This window comes from Mustelus asterias, chromosome 2 (assembly GCF_964213995.1).
Source record: "Mustelus asterias chromosome 2, sMusAst1.hap1.1, whole genome shotgun sequence".
Lineage (NCBI taxonomy): Eukaryota > Metazoa > Chordata > Chondrichthyes > Carcharhiniformes > Triakidae > Mustelus > Mustelus asterias.
This window is the reverse complement of record NC_135802.1, coordinates 108,835,871-108,857,508: the sequence shown is the minus strand read 5'-3', so window position 1 is coordinate 108,857,508 and position 21,638 is coordinate 108,835,871.

Here is a 21,638-nt window from a genome sequence, read left to right as displayed (position 1 = left end):
GTGACTTGGACTCACAGTCATAGATTGCTGCACATTTGCATCACTGGTCCTACTACACTGTGCCGACTACACTGTACCTACTACACTGTGCCTACGACACTGTTCCGACTACACTGTGCCTACTACATTGTTCCTACTACACTGTTCCTACTACACTGTGCCTACCACATGTTCCTACTACACTGTGCCAACTACACTGTGCCTACTACACTGTGCCTCCTACACTGTTCCTACTACACTGTTCCTCCTACCCTGTGCCTATGACACTGTTCCTACTACACTGTGCCAGCTACACTGTTCCGACTACACTCTTCCTACTACACTGTTCCTTCTACATGGTGCCTACTACACTGTGCCTCCTACACTGTGTCTACTACACTGTGCCTGCTACATTGTGCTTACTACACTGTGCCTACTACACTGTCCCTACTACACTGTGCTGACTACACTGTGCCTACCACACTGTTCCTACTACACTGTGCCTACTACACTGTGCCTACTACACTGTTCCTCCTACACGGTGCCTCGTACACAGTGCCTACTACACTGTTCCTCCTACATGGTGCCTCGTACACAGTGCCTACTACACCGTTCCTCCTACACGGTGCCTCGTACACTGTGCCTACTACACTGTTCAGACTACACTCTTCCTACTACACTGTTCCTCCTACACAGTGCCTACTACACTGTGCTTACTACGCTGTGTCTACTACACTGTGCGTGCTACATTGTGCCTACTACACTGTGCCTACTACACTGTCCCTACTACACTGTGCCGACTACACTGTGCCTACCACACTGTTCCTACTACACTGTGCCTACTACACTGTTCCTCCTACACGGTGCCTCGTACACTCTTCCTACTACACTGTTCCTCCTACACGGTGCCTCGTACACTGTGCCTACTACACTGTGTCTACTACACTGTGCCTACTACACTGTTCCTCCTACACGGTGCCTCGTACACTGTGCCTACTACACTGTGTCTACTACACTGTGCCTACTACACGGTGCCTCGTACACTCTTCCTACTACACTGTTCCTCCTACACGGTGCCTCGTACACTGTGCCTGCTACACTGTTCCTCCTACACGGTGCCTACTACACTGTGCCTACTACACTGTGCCTACTACACTGTGCGTGCTACACTGTGCCTACTACACTGTGCCGACTACACTGTTCCTCCTACACGGTGCCTCGTACACTCTTCCTACTACACTGTGTCTACTACACTGTGCCTACCACACTGTTCCTACTACACTGTGCCGACTACACTGTGCCTACTACACTGTTCCTCCTACACGGTGCCTCGTACACTCTTCCTACTACACTGTTCCTCCTACACGGTGCCTCGTACACTGTGCCTGCTACACTGTTCCTCCTACACGGTGCCTACTACACTGTGCCTACTACACTGTGTCTACTACACTGTGCGTGCTACATTGTGCCTACTACACTGTGCCTACTACACTGTCCCTACTACACTGTGTCTACTACACTGTGCGTGCTACATTGTGCCTACTACACTGTGCCTACTACACTGTCCCTACTACACTGTGCCGACTACACTGTGCCTACCACACTGTTCCTACTACACTGTGCCTACTACACTGTTCCTCCTACACGGTGCCTACTACACTGTGCCTACTACACTGTGTCTACTACACTGTGCGTGCTACATTGTGCCTACTACACTGTGCCTACTACACTGTCCCTACTACACTGTGCCGACTACACTGTGTCTACTACACTGTGCGTGCTACATTGTGCATACTACACTGTGCCTACTACACTGTCCCTACTACACTGTGCCGACTACACTGTGCCTACTACACTGACCCTACTACACAGTGCCTACTACAATGTTCCTACTACACTGTTCCTACTACAGTGTTCCTACGACAACATGCCTACTACACTGTGCCTACTACACTGTTCCTACTAAACTGTGCCTACTACACTGTGCCGACTACACTGTGCTGACTACACTGTGCCTACTACACTGTGCCTACTACACTGTGCCGGCTACACTGTGCCTACTACACTGTGCCTACTAAAATGTGCCTACTACACTGTGCCTACTACAGTGTGTCTACTAAACTGTTCCTATGACACTGTGCCTACTACAATGTGTCTACTACACTGTGCCTACTACACTGTTCCTACGACACTGTTCCTACTACACTGTGCCGACTACACTGTTCCTACTGCACTGTTCCTACTACACTGTGCCTACTACACTGTGCCGACTACACTGTGCTGACTACACTGTGCCTACTACACTGTGCCTACTACACTGTGCCGGCTACACTGTGCCTACTACGCTGTGCCTACTAAAATGTGCCTACTACACTGTGCCTACTACAGTGTGTCTACTAAACTGTTCCTATGACACTGTGCCTACTACAATGTGTCTACTACACTGTGCCTACTACACTGTTCCTACGACACTGTTCCTACTACACTGTGCCGACTACACTGTTCCTACTGCACTGTTCCTACTACACTGTGCCTACTACACTGTGCCTACTACACTGTTCCTACTATACTCTGCCCAGTACACTGTGCCTACTACACTGTGCATACTACACTGACCCTACTCCACTGTGCCTACTACACTGTTCCTACTACACTGTTCCTACTACACTGTTCCTACGACAACGTGCCTACTACACTGTGCCTACTACACTGTGCCTACTACACTGTGCCTACTACACTGTTCCTACTACACTGTCCCTACTACACTGTGCCGACTACACTGTGCCTACTACACTGACCCTACTACACTGTGCCTACTACACTGTTCCTACTACACTGTTCCTACTACAGTGTTCCTACGACAACGTGCCTACTACACTGTGCCTACTACACTGTGCCTACTACACTGTGCCTACTACACTGTGCCTACTACACTGTTCCTACTAAACTGTGCCTACTACACTGTGCCGACTACACTGTGCTGACTATACTGTGCCTACTACACTGTGCCGACTACACTGTGCCTACTACACTGTGCCTACTAAAATGTGCCTACTACACTGTTCCGACTACACTGTGCCGACTACACTGTTCCTACTGCACTGTTCCTACTACACTGTGCCTACTACACTGTGCCTACTACACTGTTCCTACTATACTCTGCCCAGTACACTGTGCCTACTACACTGTGCATACTGCACTCTTCCTACTACACTGATCATACTACACTGTTCCTACTGCAGTGTGCCTACTACAGTGTGTCTACTACACTGTGCCTACTACACTGTTCCTACTACACTGTCCCTACTACACTGTTCCTACTACACTGTGCCTACTACACTGTTCCTACTATACTGTGCCTACTACACTGTTCCTACTACACTTTGCCGACTACACTGTGCCTACTACACTCTTCCTACTACAATGTTCCTACAACACTGCCTACTACACTGTGCCTACTACACAGTGCCTACTACACTGTGCCAACTACACTGTGCCCACTACACTGTGCCAGCTACACTGTGCCTACTACACTGTTCCTACTACACTGTGCCTACTACACTGCGCCCACTACACTGGTCCTACTACACTGTTCCGACTACACTGTTCCTACTACACTGTGCCGACGACACTGTACCTACTACACGGTGTCTAGTACACTGTTCCTACTACACTGTGACTACTACACTGTTCCTACTACACTGTGCCGACAACACTGTTCCTACTATACAGTTCCGACTACACTGTGCCTACTACACTGTGCCTACTACAATGTGTCTGCGACACTGTTCCTACGACACTGTTCCTACCACACTGTGCCCAATACACTGTTCCTACTACACTGTGCCCAATACACTGTTCCTACTAAACTGTGCCTACTACACCGTTCCTACTACAGTGTGCCTACTACACTGTGCCTACTACACTGGTCCTACTACAATGTGTCTACTACACTGTGTCTACTACACTGTGCCTATTGCAATGTGCCAACCTCACTGTTCCTACTACAGTGTGCCGACTAGACTGTGCCTACTAAACTGCTCCTACTACAATGTGCCTACTACACTGTTCCTATGACACTGTTCCTACTACACTGTTCCTACAACACTGTGCCTACTACACTGTGCCTACTACACTGTTCCTACGACACTGTGCCAACTACTGTTTAAGAAAGGGAATAGAAATGGCCCTGGTAATTATAGACTGGTTAGTCTTACTTCGGTGGTTGGTAAATTGATGGCAAAGGTCCTTAGGGATGGGATTTACGACCATTTAGAAAGATGCGGATTAATCCGGGATAGTCAGCACGGATTCGTGAAGGGCAAGTCGCGCCTCAGAAATTTGATTGAATTTTTTGAGGAGGTAACTAAGTGTGTTGATGAAGGTAGGGCAGTTGATGTCATATACATGGATATTCGTAAGGCGTTTGATAAGTTCCCCCATGGTCGGCTGATGATGAAAGTGAGGAGGTGTGGGATAGAGGGAAAGTTGGCCGATTGGATAGGTAACTGGCTATCTGATGGAAGACAGAGGGTGGTGGTGGATGGAAAATTTTCGGACTGGAGGCACGTCGCTAGCGGAGTGCCACAGGGATCAATGCTTGGTCCTCTGCTCTTTGTGATTTTTATTAATGACTTAGAGGAGGGGGCTGAAGGGTGGATCAGTAAATTTGCTGATGACACCAAGATTGGTAAAGTAGTGGATGAGGTGGAGGGCTGTTGTAGGCTGCAAAGAGACATAGATAGGATGCAAAGCTGGGCTGAAAAATGGCAAATGGAGTTTAACCCTGATAAATGTGAGGTGATTCATTTTGGTAGGACTAATTTAAATGTGGATTACAGGGTCAAAGGTAGGGTTCTGAAGACTGTGGAGGAACAGAGAGATCTTGGGGTCCATATCCACAGATCTCTAAAGGTTGCCACTCAAGTGGATAGAGCTGTGAAGAAGGCCGAGAGTGTGTTAGCTTTTATTAACAGGGGGTTGGAGTTTAAGAGCCGTGGGGTTATGCTGCAACTGTACAGGACCTTGGTGAGACCACATTTGCAATATTGTGTGCAGTTCTGGTCACCTCACTATAAGAAGGATGTGGAAGCGCTGGAAAGAGTGCAAAGGAGATTTACCAGGATGCTGCCTGGTTTGGAGGGTAGGTTTTATGAGGAAAGGTTGAGGGAGCTAGGTCTGTTTTCTCTGGAGCGGAGTAGGCTGAGGAGAGGCTTAATAGAGGTTTATAAAATGAGGCTGAGGAGAGACTTAATAGAGGTTTATAAAATGATGAACGCTCAAAGGCTATTTCCTCGGGTGGATGGAGCTATTACAAGGGGGCATAACTATAGGGTTCATGGTGGGATATATAGGAAGGATATCAGAGGTAGGTTCTTTACGCAGAGAGTCGTTGGGATGTGGAATGGACTGCCTGCAGTGATAGTGGAGTCAGACAATTTAGGAACATTTAAGCGGTTATTGGATAGGCACATGGAGCACACCAGGATGATAGGGAGTGGGATAGCTTGATCTTGGTTTCAGATAAAGGTCGCCACAATATCGTGGGCCGAAGGGCCTGTTCTGTGCTGTACTGTTCTATGTTCTATGTTCTAATGACACTGTGTCTACTACAGTGTGCCTACAACACTGTGCCTACTGCACTGGTCCTACTACAATGTGTCTACTACACGGTGCCAACTACACTGTTCCTACTACACTATTCCTACTACACTGTGCTACTACACTGTGCCTACTACAATGTGCCTACTACACTGTGCTACTACACTGTGCCTACTACAATGTGCCTACTACACTGAGCCTACTACACTGTGCTTACGATACTGTGCCTACTACACTGTTCCTACTACACTGTTCCTACTACACTGTTCCTACTACACTGTGCCTACTACACTGGGCCGACTACTCTATTCCTACTCCAGTGTTCCTACTAGTGTTCCTACTACACTGTGCCTACTACACTATTCCTACTACACTGTGCCTACTACACTATTCCTACTACACTGTTCCCACTCCACTGTTCCTACTACACTGTGCCTACTAGATTGTGCCTACTACACTGTTCCCACTACACTGTTGCAACTACACTGTTCCCACTACACTCTTCCTACTGCACTGTGCCTACTACACTGTGCCTATTACACTGTGCCTACGACACTGTGCCCACGACACTGTTCCTACTACACTGTGCCCACTACACTGTGCCCACTACACTGTGCCTACCACACTATTCCTACGACACTGTTCCTACGACACTGTTCCTACGACACTGTTCCTACAACACTGTTCCTACTACACTGTTCCTACAACACTGTGCTGACTACACTGTGCCTACTACACTGTGCCTACTACACTGTTCCTACGACACCGTGCCAACGACTGTTTAAGAAAGGGAATAGAAATGACCCTGGTAATTATAGACCAGTTAGTCTTACTTCGGTGGTTGGTAAATTGATGGAAAAGGTCCTTAGGGATGGGATTTACAACCATTTAGAAAGATGCGGATTAATCCGGGATAGTCAGCACGGATTCGTGAAGGGCAAGTCGCGCCTCAGAAATTTGATTGAATTTTTTGAGGAGGTAACTAAGTGTGTTGATGAAGGTAGGGCAGTTGATGTCATATACATGGATTTTCGTAAGGCGTTTGATAAGTTCCCCCATGGTCGGCTGATGATGAAAGTGAGGAGGTGTGGGATAGAGGGAAAGTTGGCCGATTGGATAGGTAACTGGCTATCTGATGGAAGACAGAGGGTGGTGGTGGATGGAAAATTTTCGGACTGGAGGCACGTTGCTAGCGGAGTGCCACAGGGATCAGTGCTTGGTCCTCTGCTCTTTGTGATTTTTATTAATGACTTAGAGGAGGGGGCTGAAGGGTGGATCAGTAAATTTGCTGATGACACCAAGATTGGTAAAGTAGTGGATGAGGTGGAGGGCTATTGTAGGCTGCAAAGAGACATAGATAGGATGCAAAGCTGGGCTGAAAAATGGCAAATGGAGTTTAACCCTGATAAATGTGAGGTGATTCATTTTGGTAGGACTAATTTAAATGTGGATTACAGGGTCAAAGGTAGGGTTCTGAAGACTGTGGAGGAACAGAGAGATCTTGGGGTCCATATCCACAGATCTCTAAAGGTTGCCACTCAAGTGGATAGAGCTGTGAAGAAGGCTGAGAGTGTGTTAGCTTTTATTAACAGGGGGTTGGAGTTTAAGAGCCGTGGGGTTATGCTGCAACTGTAGAGGACCTTGGTGAGACCCCATTTGGAATATTGTGTGCAGTTCTGGTCACCTCACTATAAGAAGGATGTGGAAGCGCTGGAAAGAGTGCAGAGGAGATTTACCAGGATGCTGCCTGGTTTGGAGGGTAGGTCTTATGAGGAAAGGTTGAGGGAGCTAGGTCTGTTCTCTCTGGAGCGGAGGAGGCTGAGGAGAGACTTAATAGAGGTTTATAAAATGATGAAGGGGATAGATAGAGTGAACGTTCAAAGGCTATTTCCTCTGGTGGATGGGGCTATTACAAGGGGGCATAACTATAGGGTTCGTGGTGGGAGATATAGGAAGGATATCAGAGGTAGGTTCTTTACGCAGAGAGTGGTTGGGGTGTGGAATGGACTGCCTGCAGTGATAGTGGTGTCAGACACTTTAGGAACATTTAAGCGGTTATTGGAGAGGCACATGGAGCACATCAGGATGATAGGGAGTGGGATAGCTTGATGTTGGTTTCAGATAAAGCTCGGCACAACATCGTGGGCCGAAGGGCCTGTTCTGTGCTGTACTGTTCTATGTTCTATGTTCTAACGACACTGTGTCTACTACAGTGTGCCTACAACACTGTGTCTACTACACTGTGCCAACTACACCGTTCCTACTACACTATTCCTACTACACTGTGCTACTACACAGTGCCTACTACAATGTGCCTACTACACTGAGCCTACTACACTGTGCCTACGATACTGTGCCTACTACACTGTTCCTACGACACTGAGCCTACTACACTGTGCCTACGATACTGTGCCTACTACACTATTCCTACTACACTGTGCCTACGATACTGTGCCTACTACACTGTTCCTACTACACTGTGCCTACTACAATTTGCCGACTACACTGTTCCTACCACACTGTGCCGACGACACTGTTTTTGAATTTACTGGCTGGAAATCCCAAATTGTTTTGTTTAAACGATTAAAGACAAATCCCAATTACTTGGACTCACTGTCATAGATTGCTGCACATTTGCATCACTGGTCCTACGACACTGTTCCTACTACACTGTTAATACTACACTGTGCCGACTACAGTGTGCCGACTACACTGTGAATACTACACTGTGTCTACTACACTGTTCCTACCACACCGTTCCTACGACACAGTGCCTACTGCACTGTGCCGACTACACTGTTCCTACTACACTGTTCTGACCACACTGTGCCTGCTACACTGTGCCAACTGCACCATTCTTACTACACTGTTCCTACTACACTATTCCTACGACACATTTCCTCATATACTGTTCCTACTACACTGTGCTTACTACACTGTGCCGACTACACTATTCCTACTACACTGTTCCTACTACACTGTGCCTACTACACTGTGCCTACTACACTATTCCTACGGCCCTGTTCCTAGTACAATGTGCCGACTACACTATTCCTACTACACTGTGCCTACTACACCATTCCTACTACACTGTTCCCACTACACTGTTCCTACTACACTGTGTCTACTACACTGTGCCTACTACGCTGTTCCTACTACACTGTGCCTACTACACTGTGCCTACTACACTGTGCCTACTACACTGTTCCTACTACACTGTTCCCACTACACTGTGCCTACTACACTGTGCCTACTACACTGTGCGTACTACATTGTGCCGACTACACTTTGTCGACTACAATGTTCCTACTACACTGTGCCTACTACACTGTTCCTACCACACTGTGCCGACGACACTCTTTTTGAATTTACTGCCTGGAGATCCCAAATTGTTTTGTTTAAATGATTAAAGATGAATCCCAGTGACTTGGACTCACAGTCATAGATTGCTGCACATTTGCATCACTGGTCCTACTACACTGTGCCGACTACACTGTTCCTACTACACTGTTCCTACTACATTGTGCCTACTACAGTGTGCTGACTGAACTGTGCCTACTACACTGTTCCTACTACACGGTTCCTACTACACTGTGCCTCCTACACTGTGCCGACTACACTGTTCCTACTACACTGTTCCTACTACATTGTGCCTACTACAGTGTGCTGACTGAACTGTGCCTACTACACTGTTCCTACTACACGGTTCCTACTACACTGTGCCTTCTACACTGTGCCGACTACACTGTTCCTACTACACTGTGCCTACTCCACTGTTTCTACTGCACTGTTCCTACTATGCTGTTCCTGCGACACTGTGCCTACTACACTGTGCCGACTACACTATTCCTACAACACTGTTCCTACTACACTGTGCCTACTACACTGTGCCTACTATACTATTCCTACGACACTGTGCCTACTACACTGTGCCGACTACACTATTCCTACTACAATGTGTCTCCTACACTATTCCGACTACACTGTTCCCACTACACTGATCCTACTACACTCTGTCTACTACACTGTGCCTACGACACTGTGCCGACTACACTGCTCCTACTACACTGTTCCTACTACACTGTTCCTACTACACTGTGCCTACCACACTGTGCCGACTACACTGTTTCTACTACACTGTGTCTACTACACTGTGCCGACTACACTGTTCCTACTACACTGTTCCTACTACACTGTTCCTACTACACTGTGCCTACTACACTGTGCCGACTACACTGTTTCTACTACACTGTGCCTACTACACTGTGCCTACTACACTATTCCTACCACACTGCTCCTACTACACTGTGCCTACTACACTATTCCTACGACACTGTGCCTACTACATTATTCCAACCACACTGTTCCCACTACACTGTTCCTACTACACTGTGCCTACTACACTGTGCCTACTACACTGTGCCTACTACACTATTCCTACTACAGTGTTCCTACTACACTGTGCCTACTACACTATTCCTACTACACTGTGCCGACGACACTATTCCTACAACACTGTTCCCACTACACTGTGCCTACTACACTGTGCCTACTACACTGTGCCGACTACACTGTGCCTACTACACTGTGCCGACTACACTGTGTCGACTACACTTTTCCTACTACACTGTGCCGACTACACTGTGCCGACTACACTGTTTTTGAATTTACTGTCTGCAATTCCCAAATTGTTTTGTTTAAATGATTAAAGACGAATCCCAGTGACTTGGACTCACAGTCATAGATTGCTGCACATTTGCATCACTGGTCCTACTACACTGTGCCGACGACACTGTTCCTACTACACTGTTCCTACTACACTGTGCCTACTACACGGTGCCTACTACACTGTGCCTACTACACTGTGCCTACTACACTGTTCCTACTACACTGTTCCTACTACACCGTGCCTACTCCACTGTTCCTACTACGCTGTGCCTTCTACACTGTGCCGACTACACTATTCCAACTACACTGTTCCTACTACACTGTGCCTACTACACTGTGCCTACTATACTATTCCTACGACATTGTGCCTACTACACTGTGCCGACTACACTATTCCTACTACACTGTGCCTACTACACTATTCTGACTACACTGTTCCCACTACACTGACCCTACTACACTCTGTCCACTACACTGTGCCTACTATACTGTGCCGACTACACTGTTCCTACTACACTGTTCCTACTACACTGTTCCTACTACACTGTGCCGACTACACTGTTCCTACTACACTGTTCCTACTACGCTGTGACTACTACACTGTGCCTACTACACTATTCCTACTACACTGCTCCTACTACACTGTGCCGACTACACTGTTTCTACTACACTGTTCCTACTACGCTGTGACTACTACACTGTGCCTACTACGCTATTCCTACTACACTGCTCCTACTACACTGTGCCTACTACACTGTGCCTACTACACTGTGCCTACTACACTATTCCTACTACAGTGTCCCTACTACACTGTGCCTACTACACTATTCCTACTACACTGTGCCGACGACACTATTCCTACCACACTGCTCCCACTACACTGTGCCTACTACACTGTGCCTACTACACTGTGCCGACTACACTGTGCCTAATACACTATTCCTACTACACTGTGCCGACGACACTATTCCTACCACACTATTCCCACTACACTGTGCCTACTACACTGTGCCTACTACACTGTGCCTACTACACTGTGCCGACTACACTGTGCCTACTACACTGTTCCTACTACACTGTTCCTACGACACTGTGCCTTCTACACTGTGCCGACTACACTGTTCCTACTACACTGTGCCTACTACACTAATCCGACTACACTGTTCCCACTACACTGATCCTACTACACTCTGTCTACTACACTGTGCCTACTACACTGTGCCGACGAGACTGTTCCTACTACACTGTTCCTATTACACTGTTCCTACTATGCTGTGCCTACTACACTTTGCCTACTACACTATTCCTACTACACTGCTCCTACTACACTGTGCCTACTACACTGTGCCTACGACACTGTGCCGACTACACTGTTTCTACTACACTGTGCCTACTACGCTGTTCCTACTACACTGTGCCTACTACACTGTGCCTACTACACTGTGCCTACTACACTGTTCCTACTACACTGTTCCCACTACACTGTGCCTACTACACTGTGCCTACTACACTGTGCGTACTACATTGTGCCGACTACACTTTGTCGACTACAATGTTCCTACTACACTGTGCCTACTACACTGTTCCTACCACACTGTGCCGACGACACTCTTTTTGAATTTACTGCCTGGAGATCCCAAATTGTTTTGTTTAAATGATTAAAGATGAATCCCAGTGACTTGGACTCACAGTCATAGATTGCTGCACATTTGCATCACTGGTCCTACTACACTGTGCCGACTACACTGTTCCTACTACACTGTTCCTACTACATTGTGCCTACTACAGTGTGCTGACTGAACTGTGCCTACTACACTGTTCCTACTACACGGTTCCTACTACACTGTGCCTCCTACACTGTGCCGACTACACTGTTCCTACTACACTGTTCCTACTACATTGTGCCTACTACAGTGTGCTGACTGAACTGTGCCTACTACACTGTTCCTACTACACGGTTCCTACTACACTGTGCCTTCTACACTGTGCCGACTACACTGTTCCTACTACACTGTGCCTACTCCACTGTTTCTACTGCACTGTTCCTACTATGCTGTTCCTGCGACACTGTGCCTACTACACTGTGCCGACTACACTATTCCTACAACACTGTTCCTACTACACTGTGCCTACTACACTGTGCCTACTATACTATTCCTACGACACTGTGCCTACTACACTGTGCCGACTACACTATTCCTACTACAATGTGTCTCCTACACTATTCCGACTACACTGTTCCCACTACACTGATCCTACTACACTCTGTCTACTACACTGTGCCTACGACACTGTGCCGACTACACTGCTCCTACTACACTGTTCCTACTACACTGTTCCTACTACACTGTGCCTACCACACTGTGCCGACTACACTGTTTCTACTACACTGTGTCTACTACACTGTGCCGACTACACTGTTCCTACTACACTGTTCCTACTACACTGTTCCTACTACACTGTGCCTACTACACTGTGCCGACTACACTGTTTCTACTACACTGTACCTACTACACTGTGCCTACTACACTATTCCTACCACACTGCTCCTACTACACTGTGCCTACTACACTATTCCTACGACACTGTGCCTACTACATTATTCCAACCACACTGTTCCCACTACACTGTTCCTACTACACTGTGCCTACTACACTGTGCCTACTACACTGTGCCTACTACACTATTCCTACTACAGTGTTCCTACTACACTGTGCCTACTACACTATTCCTACTACACTGTGCCGACGACACTATTCCTACAACACTGTTCCCACTACACTGTGCCTACTACACTGTGCCTACTACACTGTGCCGACTACACTGTGCCTACTACACTGTGCCGACTACACTGTGTCGACTACACTTTTCCTACTACACTGTGCCGACTACACTGTGCCGACTACACTGTTTTTGAATTTACTGTCTGCAATTCCCAAATTGTTTTGTTTAAATGATTAAAGACGAATCCCAGTGACTTGGACTCACAGTCATAGATTGCTGCACATTTGCATCACTGGTCCTACTACACTGTGCCGACGACACTGTTCCTACTACACTGTTCCTACTACACTGTGCCTACTACACGGTGCCTACTACACTGTGCCTACTACACTGTGCCTACTACACTGTTCCTACTACACTGTTCCTACTACACCGTGCCTACTCCACTGTTCCTACTACGCTGTGCCTTCTACACTGTGCCGACTACACTATTCCAACTACACTGTTCCTACTACACTGTGCCTACTACACTGTGCCTACTATACTATTCCTACGACATTGTGCCTACTACACTGTGCCGACTACACTATTCCTACTACACTGTGCCTACTACACTATTCTGACTACACTGTTCCCACTACACTGACCCTACTACACTCTGTCCACTACACTGTGCCTACTATACTGTGCCGACTACACTGTTCCTACTACACTGTTCCTACTACACTGTTCCTACTACACTGTGCCGACTACACTGTTCCTACTACACTGTTCCTACTACGCTGTGACTACTACACTGTGCCTACTACACTATTCCTACTACACTGCTCCTACTACACTGTGCCGACTACACTGTTTCTACTACACTGTTCCTACTACGCTGTGACTACTACACTGTGCCTACTACACTGTGCCTACTACACTGTGCCTACTACACTGTGCCTACTACACTGTGCCTACTACACTGTGCCTACTACACTATTCCTACTACAGTGTCCCTACTACACTGTGCCTACTACACTATTCCTACTACACTGTGCCGACGACACTATTCCTACCACACTGCTCCCACTACACTGTGCCTGCTACACTGTGCCTACTACACTGTGCCGACTACACTGTGCCTAATACACTATTCCTACTACACTGTGCCGACGACACTATTCCTACCACACTATTCCCACTACACTGTGCCTACTACACTGTGCCTACTACACTGTGCCTACTACACTGTGCCGACTACACTGTGCCTACTACACTGTTCCTACTACACTGTTCCTACGACACTGTGCCTTCTACACTGTGCCGACTACACTGTTCCTACTACACTGTGCCTACTACACTAATCCGACTACACTGTTCCCACTACACTGATCCTACTACACTCTGTCTACTACACTGTGCCTACTACACTGTGCCGACGAGACTGTTCCTACTACACTGTTCCTATTTCACTGTTCCTACTATGCTGTGCCTACTACACTTTGCCTACTACACTATTCCTACTACACTGCTCCTACTACACTGTGCCTACTACACTGTGCCTACGACACTGTGCCGACTACACTGTTTCTACTACACTGTTCCTACTACGCTGTGCCTACTACACTGTGCCTACTACACTGTGCCTACTACACTGTGCCTACTACATTATTCCAACCACACTGTTCCCACTACACTGTTCCTACTACACTGTGCCTACTACACTGTGCCTACTACACTGTGCCTACTACACTATTCCTACTACACTGTGCCAACGACACTATTCCTTCCACACTGTTCCCACTACACTGTGCCTACTACACTGTGCCTACTACACTGTGCCGACTACACTGTGCCTACTACACTATTCCTACTACACTGTGCCGACGACACTATTCCTACCACACTGTTCCCACTACACTGTGCCTACTACACTGTGCCTACTACACTGTGCCTACTACACTGTGCCGACTACACTGTGTCGACTACACTTTTCCTACTACACTGTGCCTACTACACTGTGCCTACTACACTGTGCCGACTGCACTGTTTTTGAATTTACTGTCTGCAAATCCCAAATTGTTTTGTTTAAATGATTAAAGACGAATCCCAGTGACTTGGACTCACAGTCATAGATTGCTGCACATTTGCATCACTGGTCCTACTACACTGTGCCTACTACACTGTTCCTACTGCACTGTTCCTACTATGCTGTTCCTACGACACTGTGCCTACTACACTGTGCCGACTACACTATTCCTACAACACTGTTCCTACTACACTGTGCCTACTACACTGTGCCTACTATACTATTCCTACGACACTGTGCCTACTACACTGTGCCGACTACACTATTCCTACTACAATGTGTCTCCTACACTATTCCGACTACACTGTTCCCACTACACTGATCCTACTACACTCTGTCTACTACACTGTGCCTACTACACTGTGCCGACTACACTGTTCCTACTACACTGTTCCTACTACACTGTTCCTACTACACTGTGCCTACTACACTGTGCCAACTACACTGTTTCTACTACACTGTTCCTACTACACTGTGCCTACTACACTGTGCCTACTACACTATTCCTACCACACTGCTCCTACTACACTGTGCCTACTACACTATTCCTACGACACTGTGCCTACTACATTATTCCAACCACACTGTTTCCACTACACTGTTCCTACTACACTGTGCCTACAACACTGTGCCTACTACACTGTGCCTACTACACTATTCCTACTACAGTGTTCCTACTACACTGTGCCTACTACACTACTCCTACTACACTGTGCCGACGACACTATTCCTACAACACTGTTCCCACTACACTGTGCCTACTACACTGTGCCTACTACACTGTGCCTACTACACTGTGCCTACTACACTGTGCCGACTACACTGTGTCGACTACACTTTTCCTACTACACTGTGCCTACTACACTGTGCCTACTACACTGTTTTTGAATTTACTGTCTGCAATTCCCAAATTGTTTTGTTTAAATGATTAAAGACGAATCCCAGTGACTTGGACTCACAGTCATAGATTGCTGCACATTTGCATCACTGGTCCTACTACACTGTGCCGACGACACTGTTCCTACTACACTGTTCCTACTACACTGTGCCTACTACACGGTGCCTACTACACTGTGCCTACTACACTGTTCCTACTACACTGTGCCTACTACACGGTGCCTACTACACTGTGCCTACTACACGTGCCTACTACACTGTTCCTACTACACTGTTCCTACTACACCGTGCCTACTCCACTGTTCCTACTACGCTGTGCCTTCTACACTGTGCCGACTACACTATTCCAACTACACTGTTCCTATTACACTGTGCCTACTACACTGTGCCTACTATACTATTCCTACGACATTGTGCCTACTACACTGTGCCGACTACACTATTCCTACTACACTGTGCCTACTACACTATTCTGACTACACTGTTCCCACTACACTGACCCTACTACACTCTGTTCACTACACTGTGCCTACTATACTGTGCCGACTACACTGTTCCTACTACACTGTGCCGACTACACTGTTCCTACTACACTGTGCCGACTACACTGTTCCTACTACACTGTTCCTACTACGCTGTGACTACTACACTGTGCCTACTACACTATTCCTACTACACTGCTCCTACTACACTGTGCCGACTACACTGTTTCTACTACACTGTTCCTACTACGCTGTGACTACTACACTGTGCCTACTACACTATTCCTACTACACTGCTCCTACTACACTGTGCCTACTACACTATTCCTACTACACTGTGCCTACTACGTTATTCCAACGACACTGTTCCCACTACACCGTTCCTACTACACTGTGCCTACTACACTGTGCCAACTACACTGTGCCTACTACACTATTCCTACTACACTGTGCCGACGACACTATTCCTACCACACTGCTCCCACTACACTGTGCCTACTACACTGTGCCTACTACACTGTGCCGACTACACTGTGCCTAATACACTATTCCTACTACACTGTGCCGACAACACTATTCCTACCACACTGTTCCCACTACACTGTGCCTACTACACTGTGCCTACTACACTGTGCCTACTACACTGTGCCGACTACACTGTGCCTACTACACTGTTCCTACTACACTGTTCCTACGACACTGTGCCTTCTACACTGTGCCGACTACACTGTTCCTACTACACTGTTCCTACTGCACCGTGCCTACTCCACTGTTCCTACTACACTGTTCCTACGACACTGTGCCTACTACACTGTGCCGACTACACTATTCCTACTACACTGTTCCTACTACACTGTGCCTACTACACGGTGCCTACTACACTGTGCCTACTACACTGTTCCTACTACACTGTGCCTACTACACGGTGCCTACTACACTGTGCCTACTACACTGTCCTACTACACTGTTCCTACCACACTGTTCCTACTACACCGTGCCTACTCCACTGTTCCTACTACGCTGTGCCTTCTACACTGTGCCGACTACACTATTCCAACTACACTGTTCCTATTACACTGTGCCTACTACACTGTGCCTACTATACTATTCCTACGACATTGTGCCTACTCCACTGTGCCGACTACACTATTCCTACTACACTGTGCCTACTACACTATTCTGACTACACTGTTCCCACTACACTGACCCTACTACACTCTGTTCACTACACTGTGCCTACTATACTGTGCCGACTACACTGTTCCTACTACACTGTTCCTACTACACTGTTCCTACTACACTGTGCCGACTACACTGTTCCTACTACACTGTTCCTACTACGCTGTGACTACTACACTGTGCCTACTACACTATTCCTACTATACTGCTCCTACTACACTGTGCCGACTACACTGTTTCTACTACACTGTTCCTACTACGCTGTGACTACTACACTGTGCCTACTACACTATTCCTACTACACTGTGCCTACTACACTGTGCCTACTACACTGTGCCTACTACACTATTCCTACTACAGTGTTCCTACTACACTGTGCCTACTACACTATTCCTACTACACTGTGCCGACGACACTATTCCTACCACACTGCTCCCACTACACTGTGCCTACTACACTGTGCCTACTACACTGTGCCGACTACACTGTGCCTAATACACTATTCCTACTACACTGTGCCGACAACACTATTCCTACCACACTGTTCCCACTACACTGTGCCTACTACACTGTGCCTACTACACTGTGCCTACTACACTGTGCCGACTACACTGTGCCTACTACACTGTTCCTACTACACTGTTCCTACGACACTGTGCCTTCTACACTGTGCCGACTACACTGTTCCTACTACACTGTTCCTACTGCACCGTGCCTACTCCACTGTTCCTACTACACTGTTCCTACGACACTGTGCCTACTACACTGTGCCGACTACACTATTCCTACTACACTGTTACTACTACACTGTGCCTACTACACTGTGCCTACCATACTATTCCTATGACACTGTGCCTACAACACTGTGCTGACTACACTATTCCTACTACACTGTGCCTACTACACTAATCCGACTACACTGTTCCCACTACACTGATCCTACTACACTCTGTCTACTACACTGTGCCTACTACACTGTGCCGACGACACTGTTCCTACTACACTGTTCCTATTACACTGTTCCTACTATGCTGTGCCTACTACACTTTGCCTACTACACTATTCCTACTACACTGCTCCTACTACACTGTGCCTACTACACTGTGCCTACGACACTGTGCCGACTACACTGTTTCTACTACACTGTTCCTACTACGCTGTTCCTACTACACAGTGCCTACTACACTATTCCTACTACACTGTGCCTACTACATTATTCCAACCACACTGTTCCCACTACACTGTTCCTACTACACTGGGCCTACTGCACTGTGCCTACTGCTCTGTGCCTACTACACTATTCCTACTACACTGTGCCAACGACACTATTCCTTCCACACTGTTCCCACTACACTGTGCCTACTACACTGTGCCTACTACACTGTGCCGACTACACTGTGCCTACTACACTATTCCTACTACACTGTGCCGACGACACTATTCCTACCACACTGTTCCCACTACACTGTGCCTCCTACACTGTGCCTACTACACTGTGCCTACTACACTGTGCCGACTACACTGTGTCGACTACACTTTTCCTACTACACTGTGCCTACTACACTGTGCCTACTACACTGTGCCGACTACACTGTTTTTGAATTTACTGTCTGCAAATCCCAAATGGTTTTGTTTAAATGATTAAAGACGAATCCCAGTGACTTGGACTCACAGTCATAGATTGCTGCACATTTGCATCACTGGTCCTACTACACTGTGCCGACTACACTGTTCCTACTACACTGTTCCTACCACACTGTGCCTACTACACGGTGCCTACTACACTGTGCCTACTACACTGTGCCTACTACACTGTTCCTACGACACTGTTCCTACTACACTGTGCCTACTACACTGTGCCCACTACACTGTGCCTACTACACTATTCCTACAACAATGTGTCTCCTACACTGTTCCTACTACACTGTTCCTACTACGCTGTGCCTACTACACTGTGCCTACTACACTATTCCTACAACAATGTGTCTCCTACACTATTCCTACTACACTGCTCCTACTACACTGTGCCTACTACACTGTGCCTACTACACTGTGCCGACTACACTGTTTCTACTACACTGTTCCTACTACGCTGTGCCTACTACACTGTGCCTACTACACTATTCCTACCACACTGTGCCTACTACACTGTGCCTACTACAATGTGTCTCCTACACTGTTCCTACGACACTGTTCCTACGACACTGTTCCTACGACACTGTTCCTACTACACTGTTCCTACAACACTTTGCCGACTACACTGTGCCCACGACACTGTGCCTACTACACTGTTCCTACGACACTGTGCCAACTACTGTTTAAGAAAGGGAATAGAAATGGCCCTGGTAATTATAGACCGGTTCGTCTTACTTCGGTGGTTGGTAAATTCATGGAAAAGGTCCTTAGGGATGGGATTTACAACGATTTAGAAAGATGCGGATTAATCTGGGATAGTCAGCACGGATTCGTGAAGGGCAAGTCGCGCCTCACAAATTTGATTGAATTTTTTGAGGAGGTAACCATGTGTGTTGATGAAGGTAGGGCAGTTGATGTCATATACATGGATTTGCGTAAGGCGTTTGATAAGTTCCCCCATGGTCGGCTTATGATGACAGTGAGGAGGTGTGGGATAGAGGGAAAGTTGGCCGATTGGATAGGTAACTGGCTATCTGATCGAAGACAGAGGGTGGTGGTGGATGGAAAATTTTCGGACTGGAGGCACGTTGCTAGCGGAGTGCCGCAGGGATCAGTGCTTGGTCCTCTGCTCTTTGTGATTTTTATTAATGACTTAGAGGAGGGGGCTGAAGGGTGGATCAGTAAATTTGCTGATGACACCAAGATTGGTGGAGTATTGGATGAGGTGGAGGGCTGTTGTAGGCTGCAAAGAGACATAGATAGGATGCAAAGCTGGGCTGAAAAATGGCAAATGGAGTTTAACCCTGATAAATGTGAGGTGATTCATTTTGGTAGGACTAATTTAAATGTGGATTACAGGGTCAAAGGTAGGGTTCTGAAGACTGTGGAGGAACAGAGAGATCTTGGGGTCCATATCCACAGATCTCTAAAGGTTGCCACTCAAGTGGATAGAGCTGTGAAGAAGGCCGAGAGTGTGTTAGCTTTTATTAACAGGGGGTTGGAGTTTAAGAGCCGTGGGGTTATGCTGCAACTGTATAGGACCTTGGTGAGACCACATTTGCAATATTGTGTGCAGTTCTGGTCACCTCACTATAAGAACGATGTGGAAGTGCTGGAAAGAGTGCAAAAGAGATTTACCAGGATGCTGTCTGGTTTGGAGGGTAGGTCTTATGAGGAAAGGTTGAGGGAGCTCGGTCTGTTCTCTCTGGAGCGGAGGAGGCTGAGGGGAGACTTAATAGAGGTTTATAAAATGATGAAGGGGATAGATAGAGTGAAGGCTCAAAGGCTATTTCCTCTGGTGGATGGAGCTATTACAAGGGGGCATGACTATAGGGTTCATGGTGGGTGATATAGGAAGGATATCAGAGGTAGGTTCTTTACGCAGAGAGTGGTTGGGGTATGGAATGGACTGCCTGCAGTGATAGTGGTGTCAGACACTTTAGGAACATTTAAGCGGTTATTGGAGAGGCACATGGAGCACACCAGGATGATAGGGAGTGGGATAGCTTGATCTTGGTTTCAGATAAAGGTCGCCACAACATCGTGGGCCGAAGGGCCTGTTCTGTGCTGTACTGTCCTATGTTCTATGTTCTAACGACACTGTGTCTACTACAGTGTGCCTACAACACTGTGCCTACTGCACTGGTCCTACTACAATGTGTCTACTACACTGTTCCGACTACACTCTTCCTTATACATTGTGCCTACTACAGTGTGCCGACTAAACTGTGCCTACTACACTGTGCCTACTACACTGTGCCTACTACACCGTTCCTACTACACTGTTCCTACTACACTGTGCCTTCTACACTGTGCCGACTACACTGTTCCTACTTCACTGTTCCTACCACACTGTGCCGACTACACTGTTCCTACTACACTGTGCCTACGACACTGTGCCT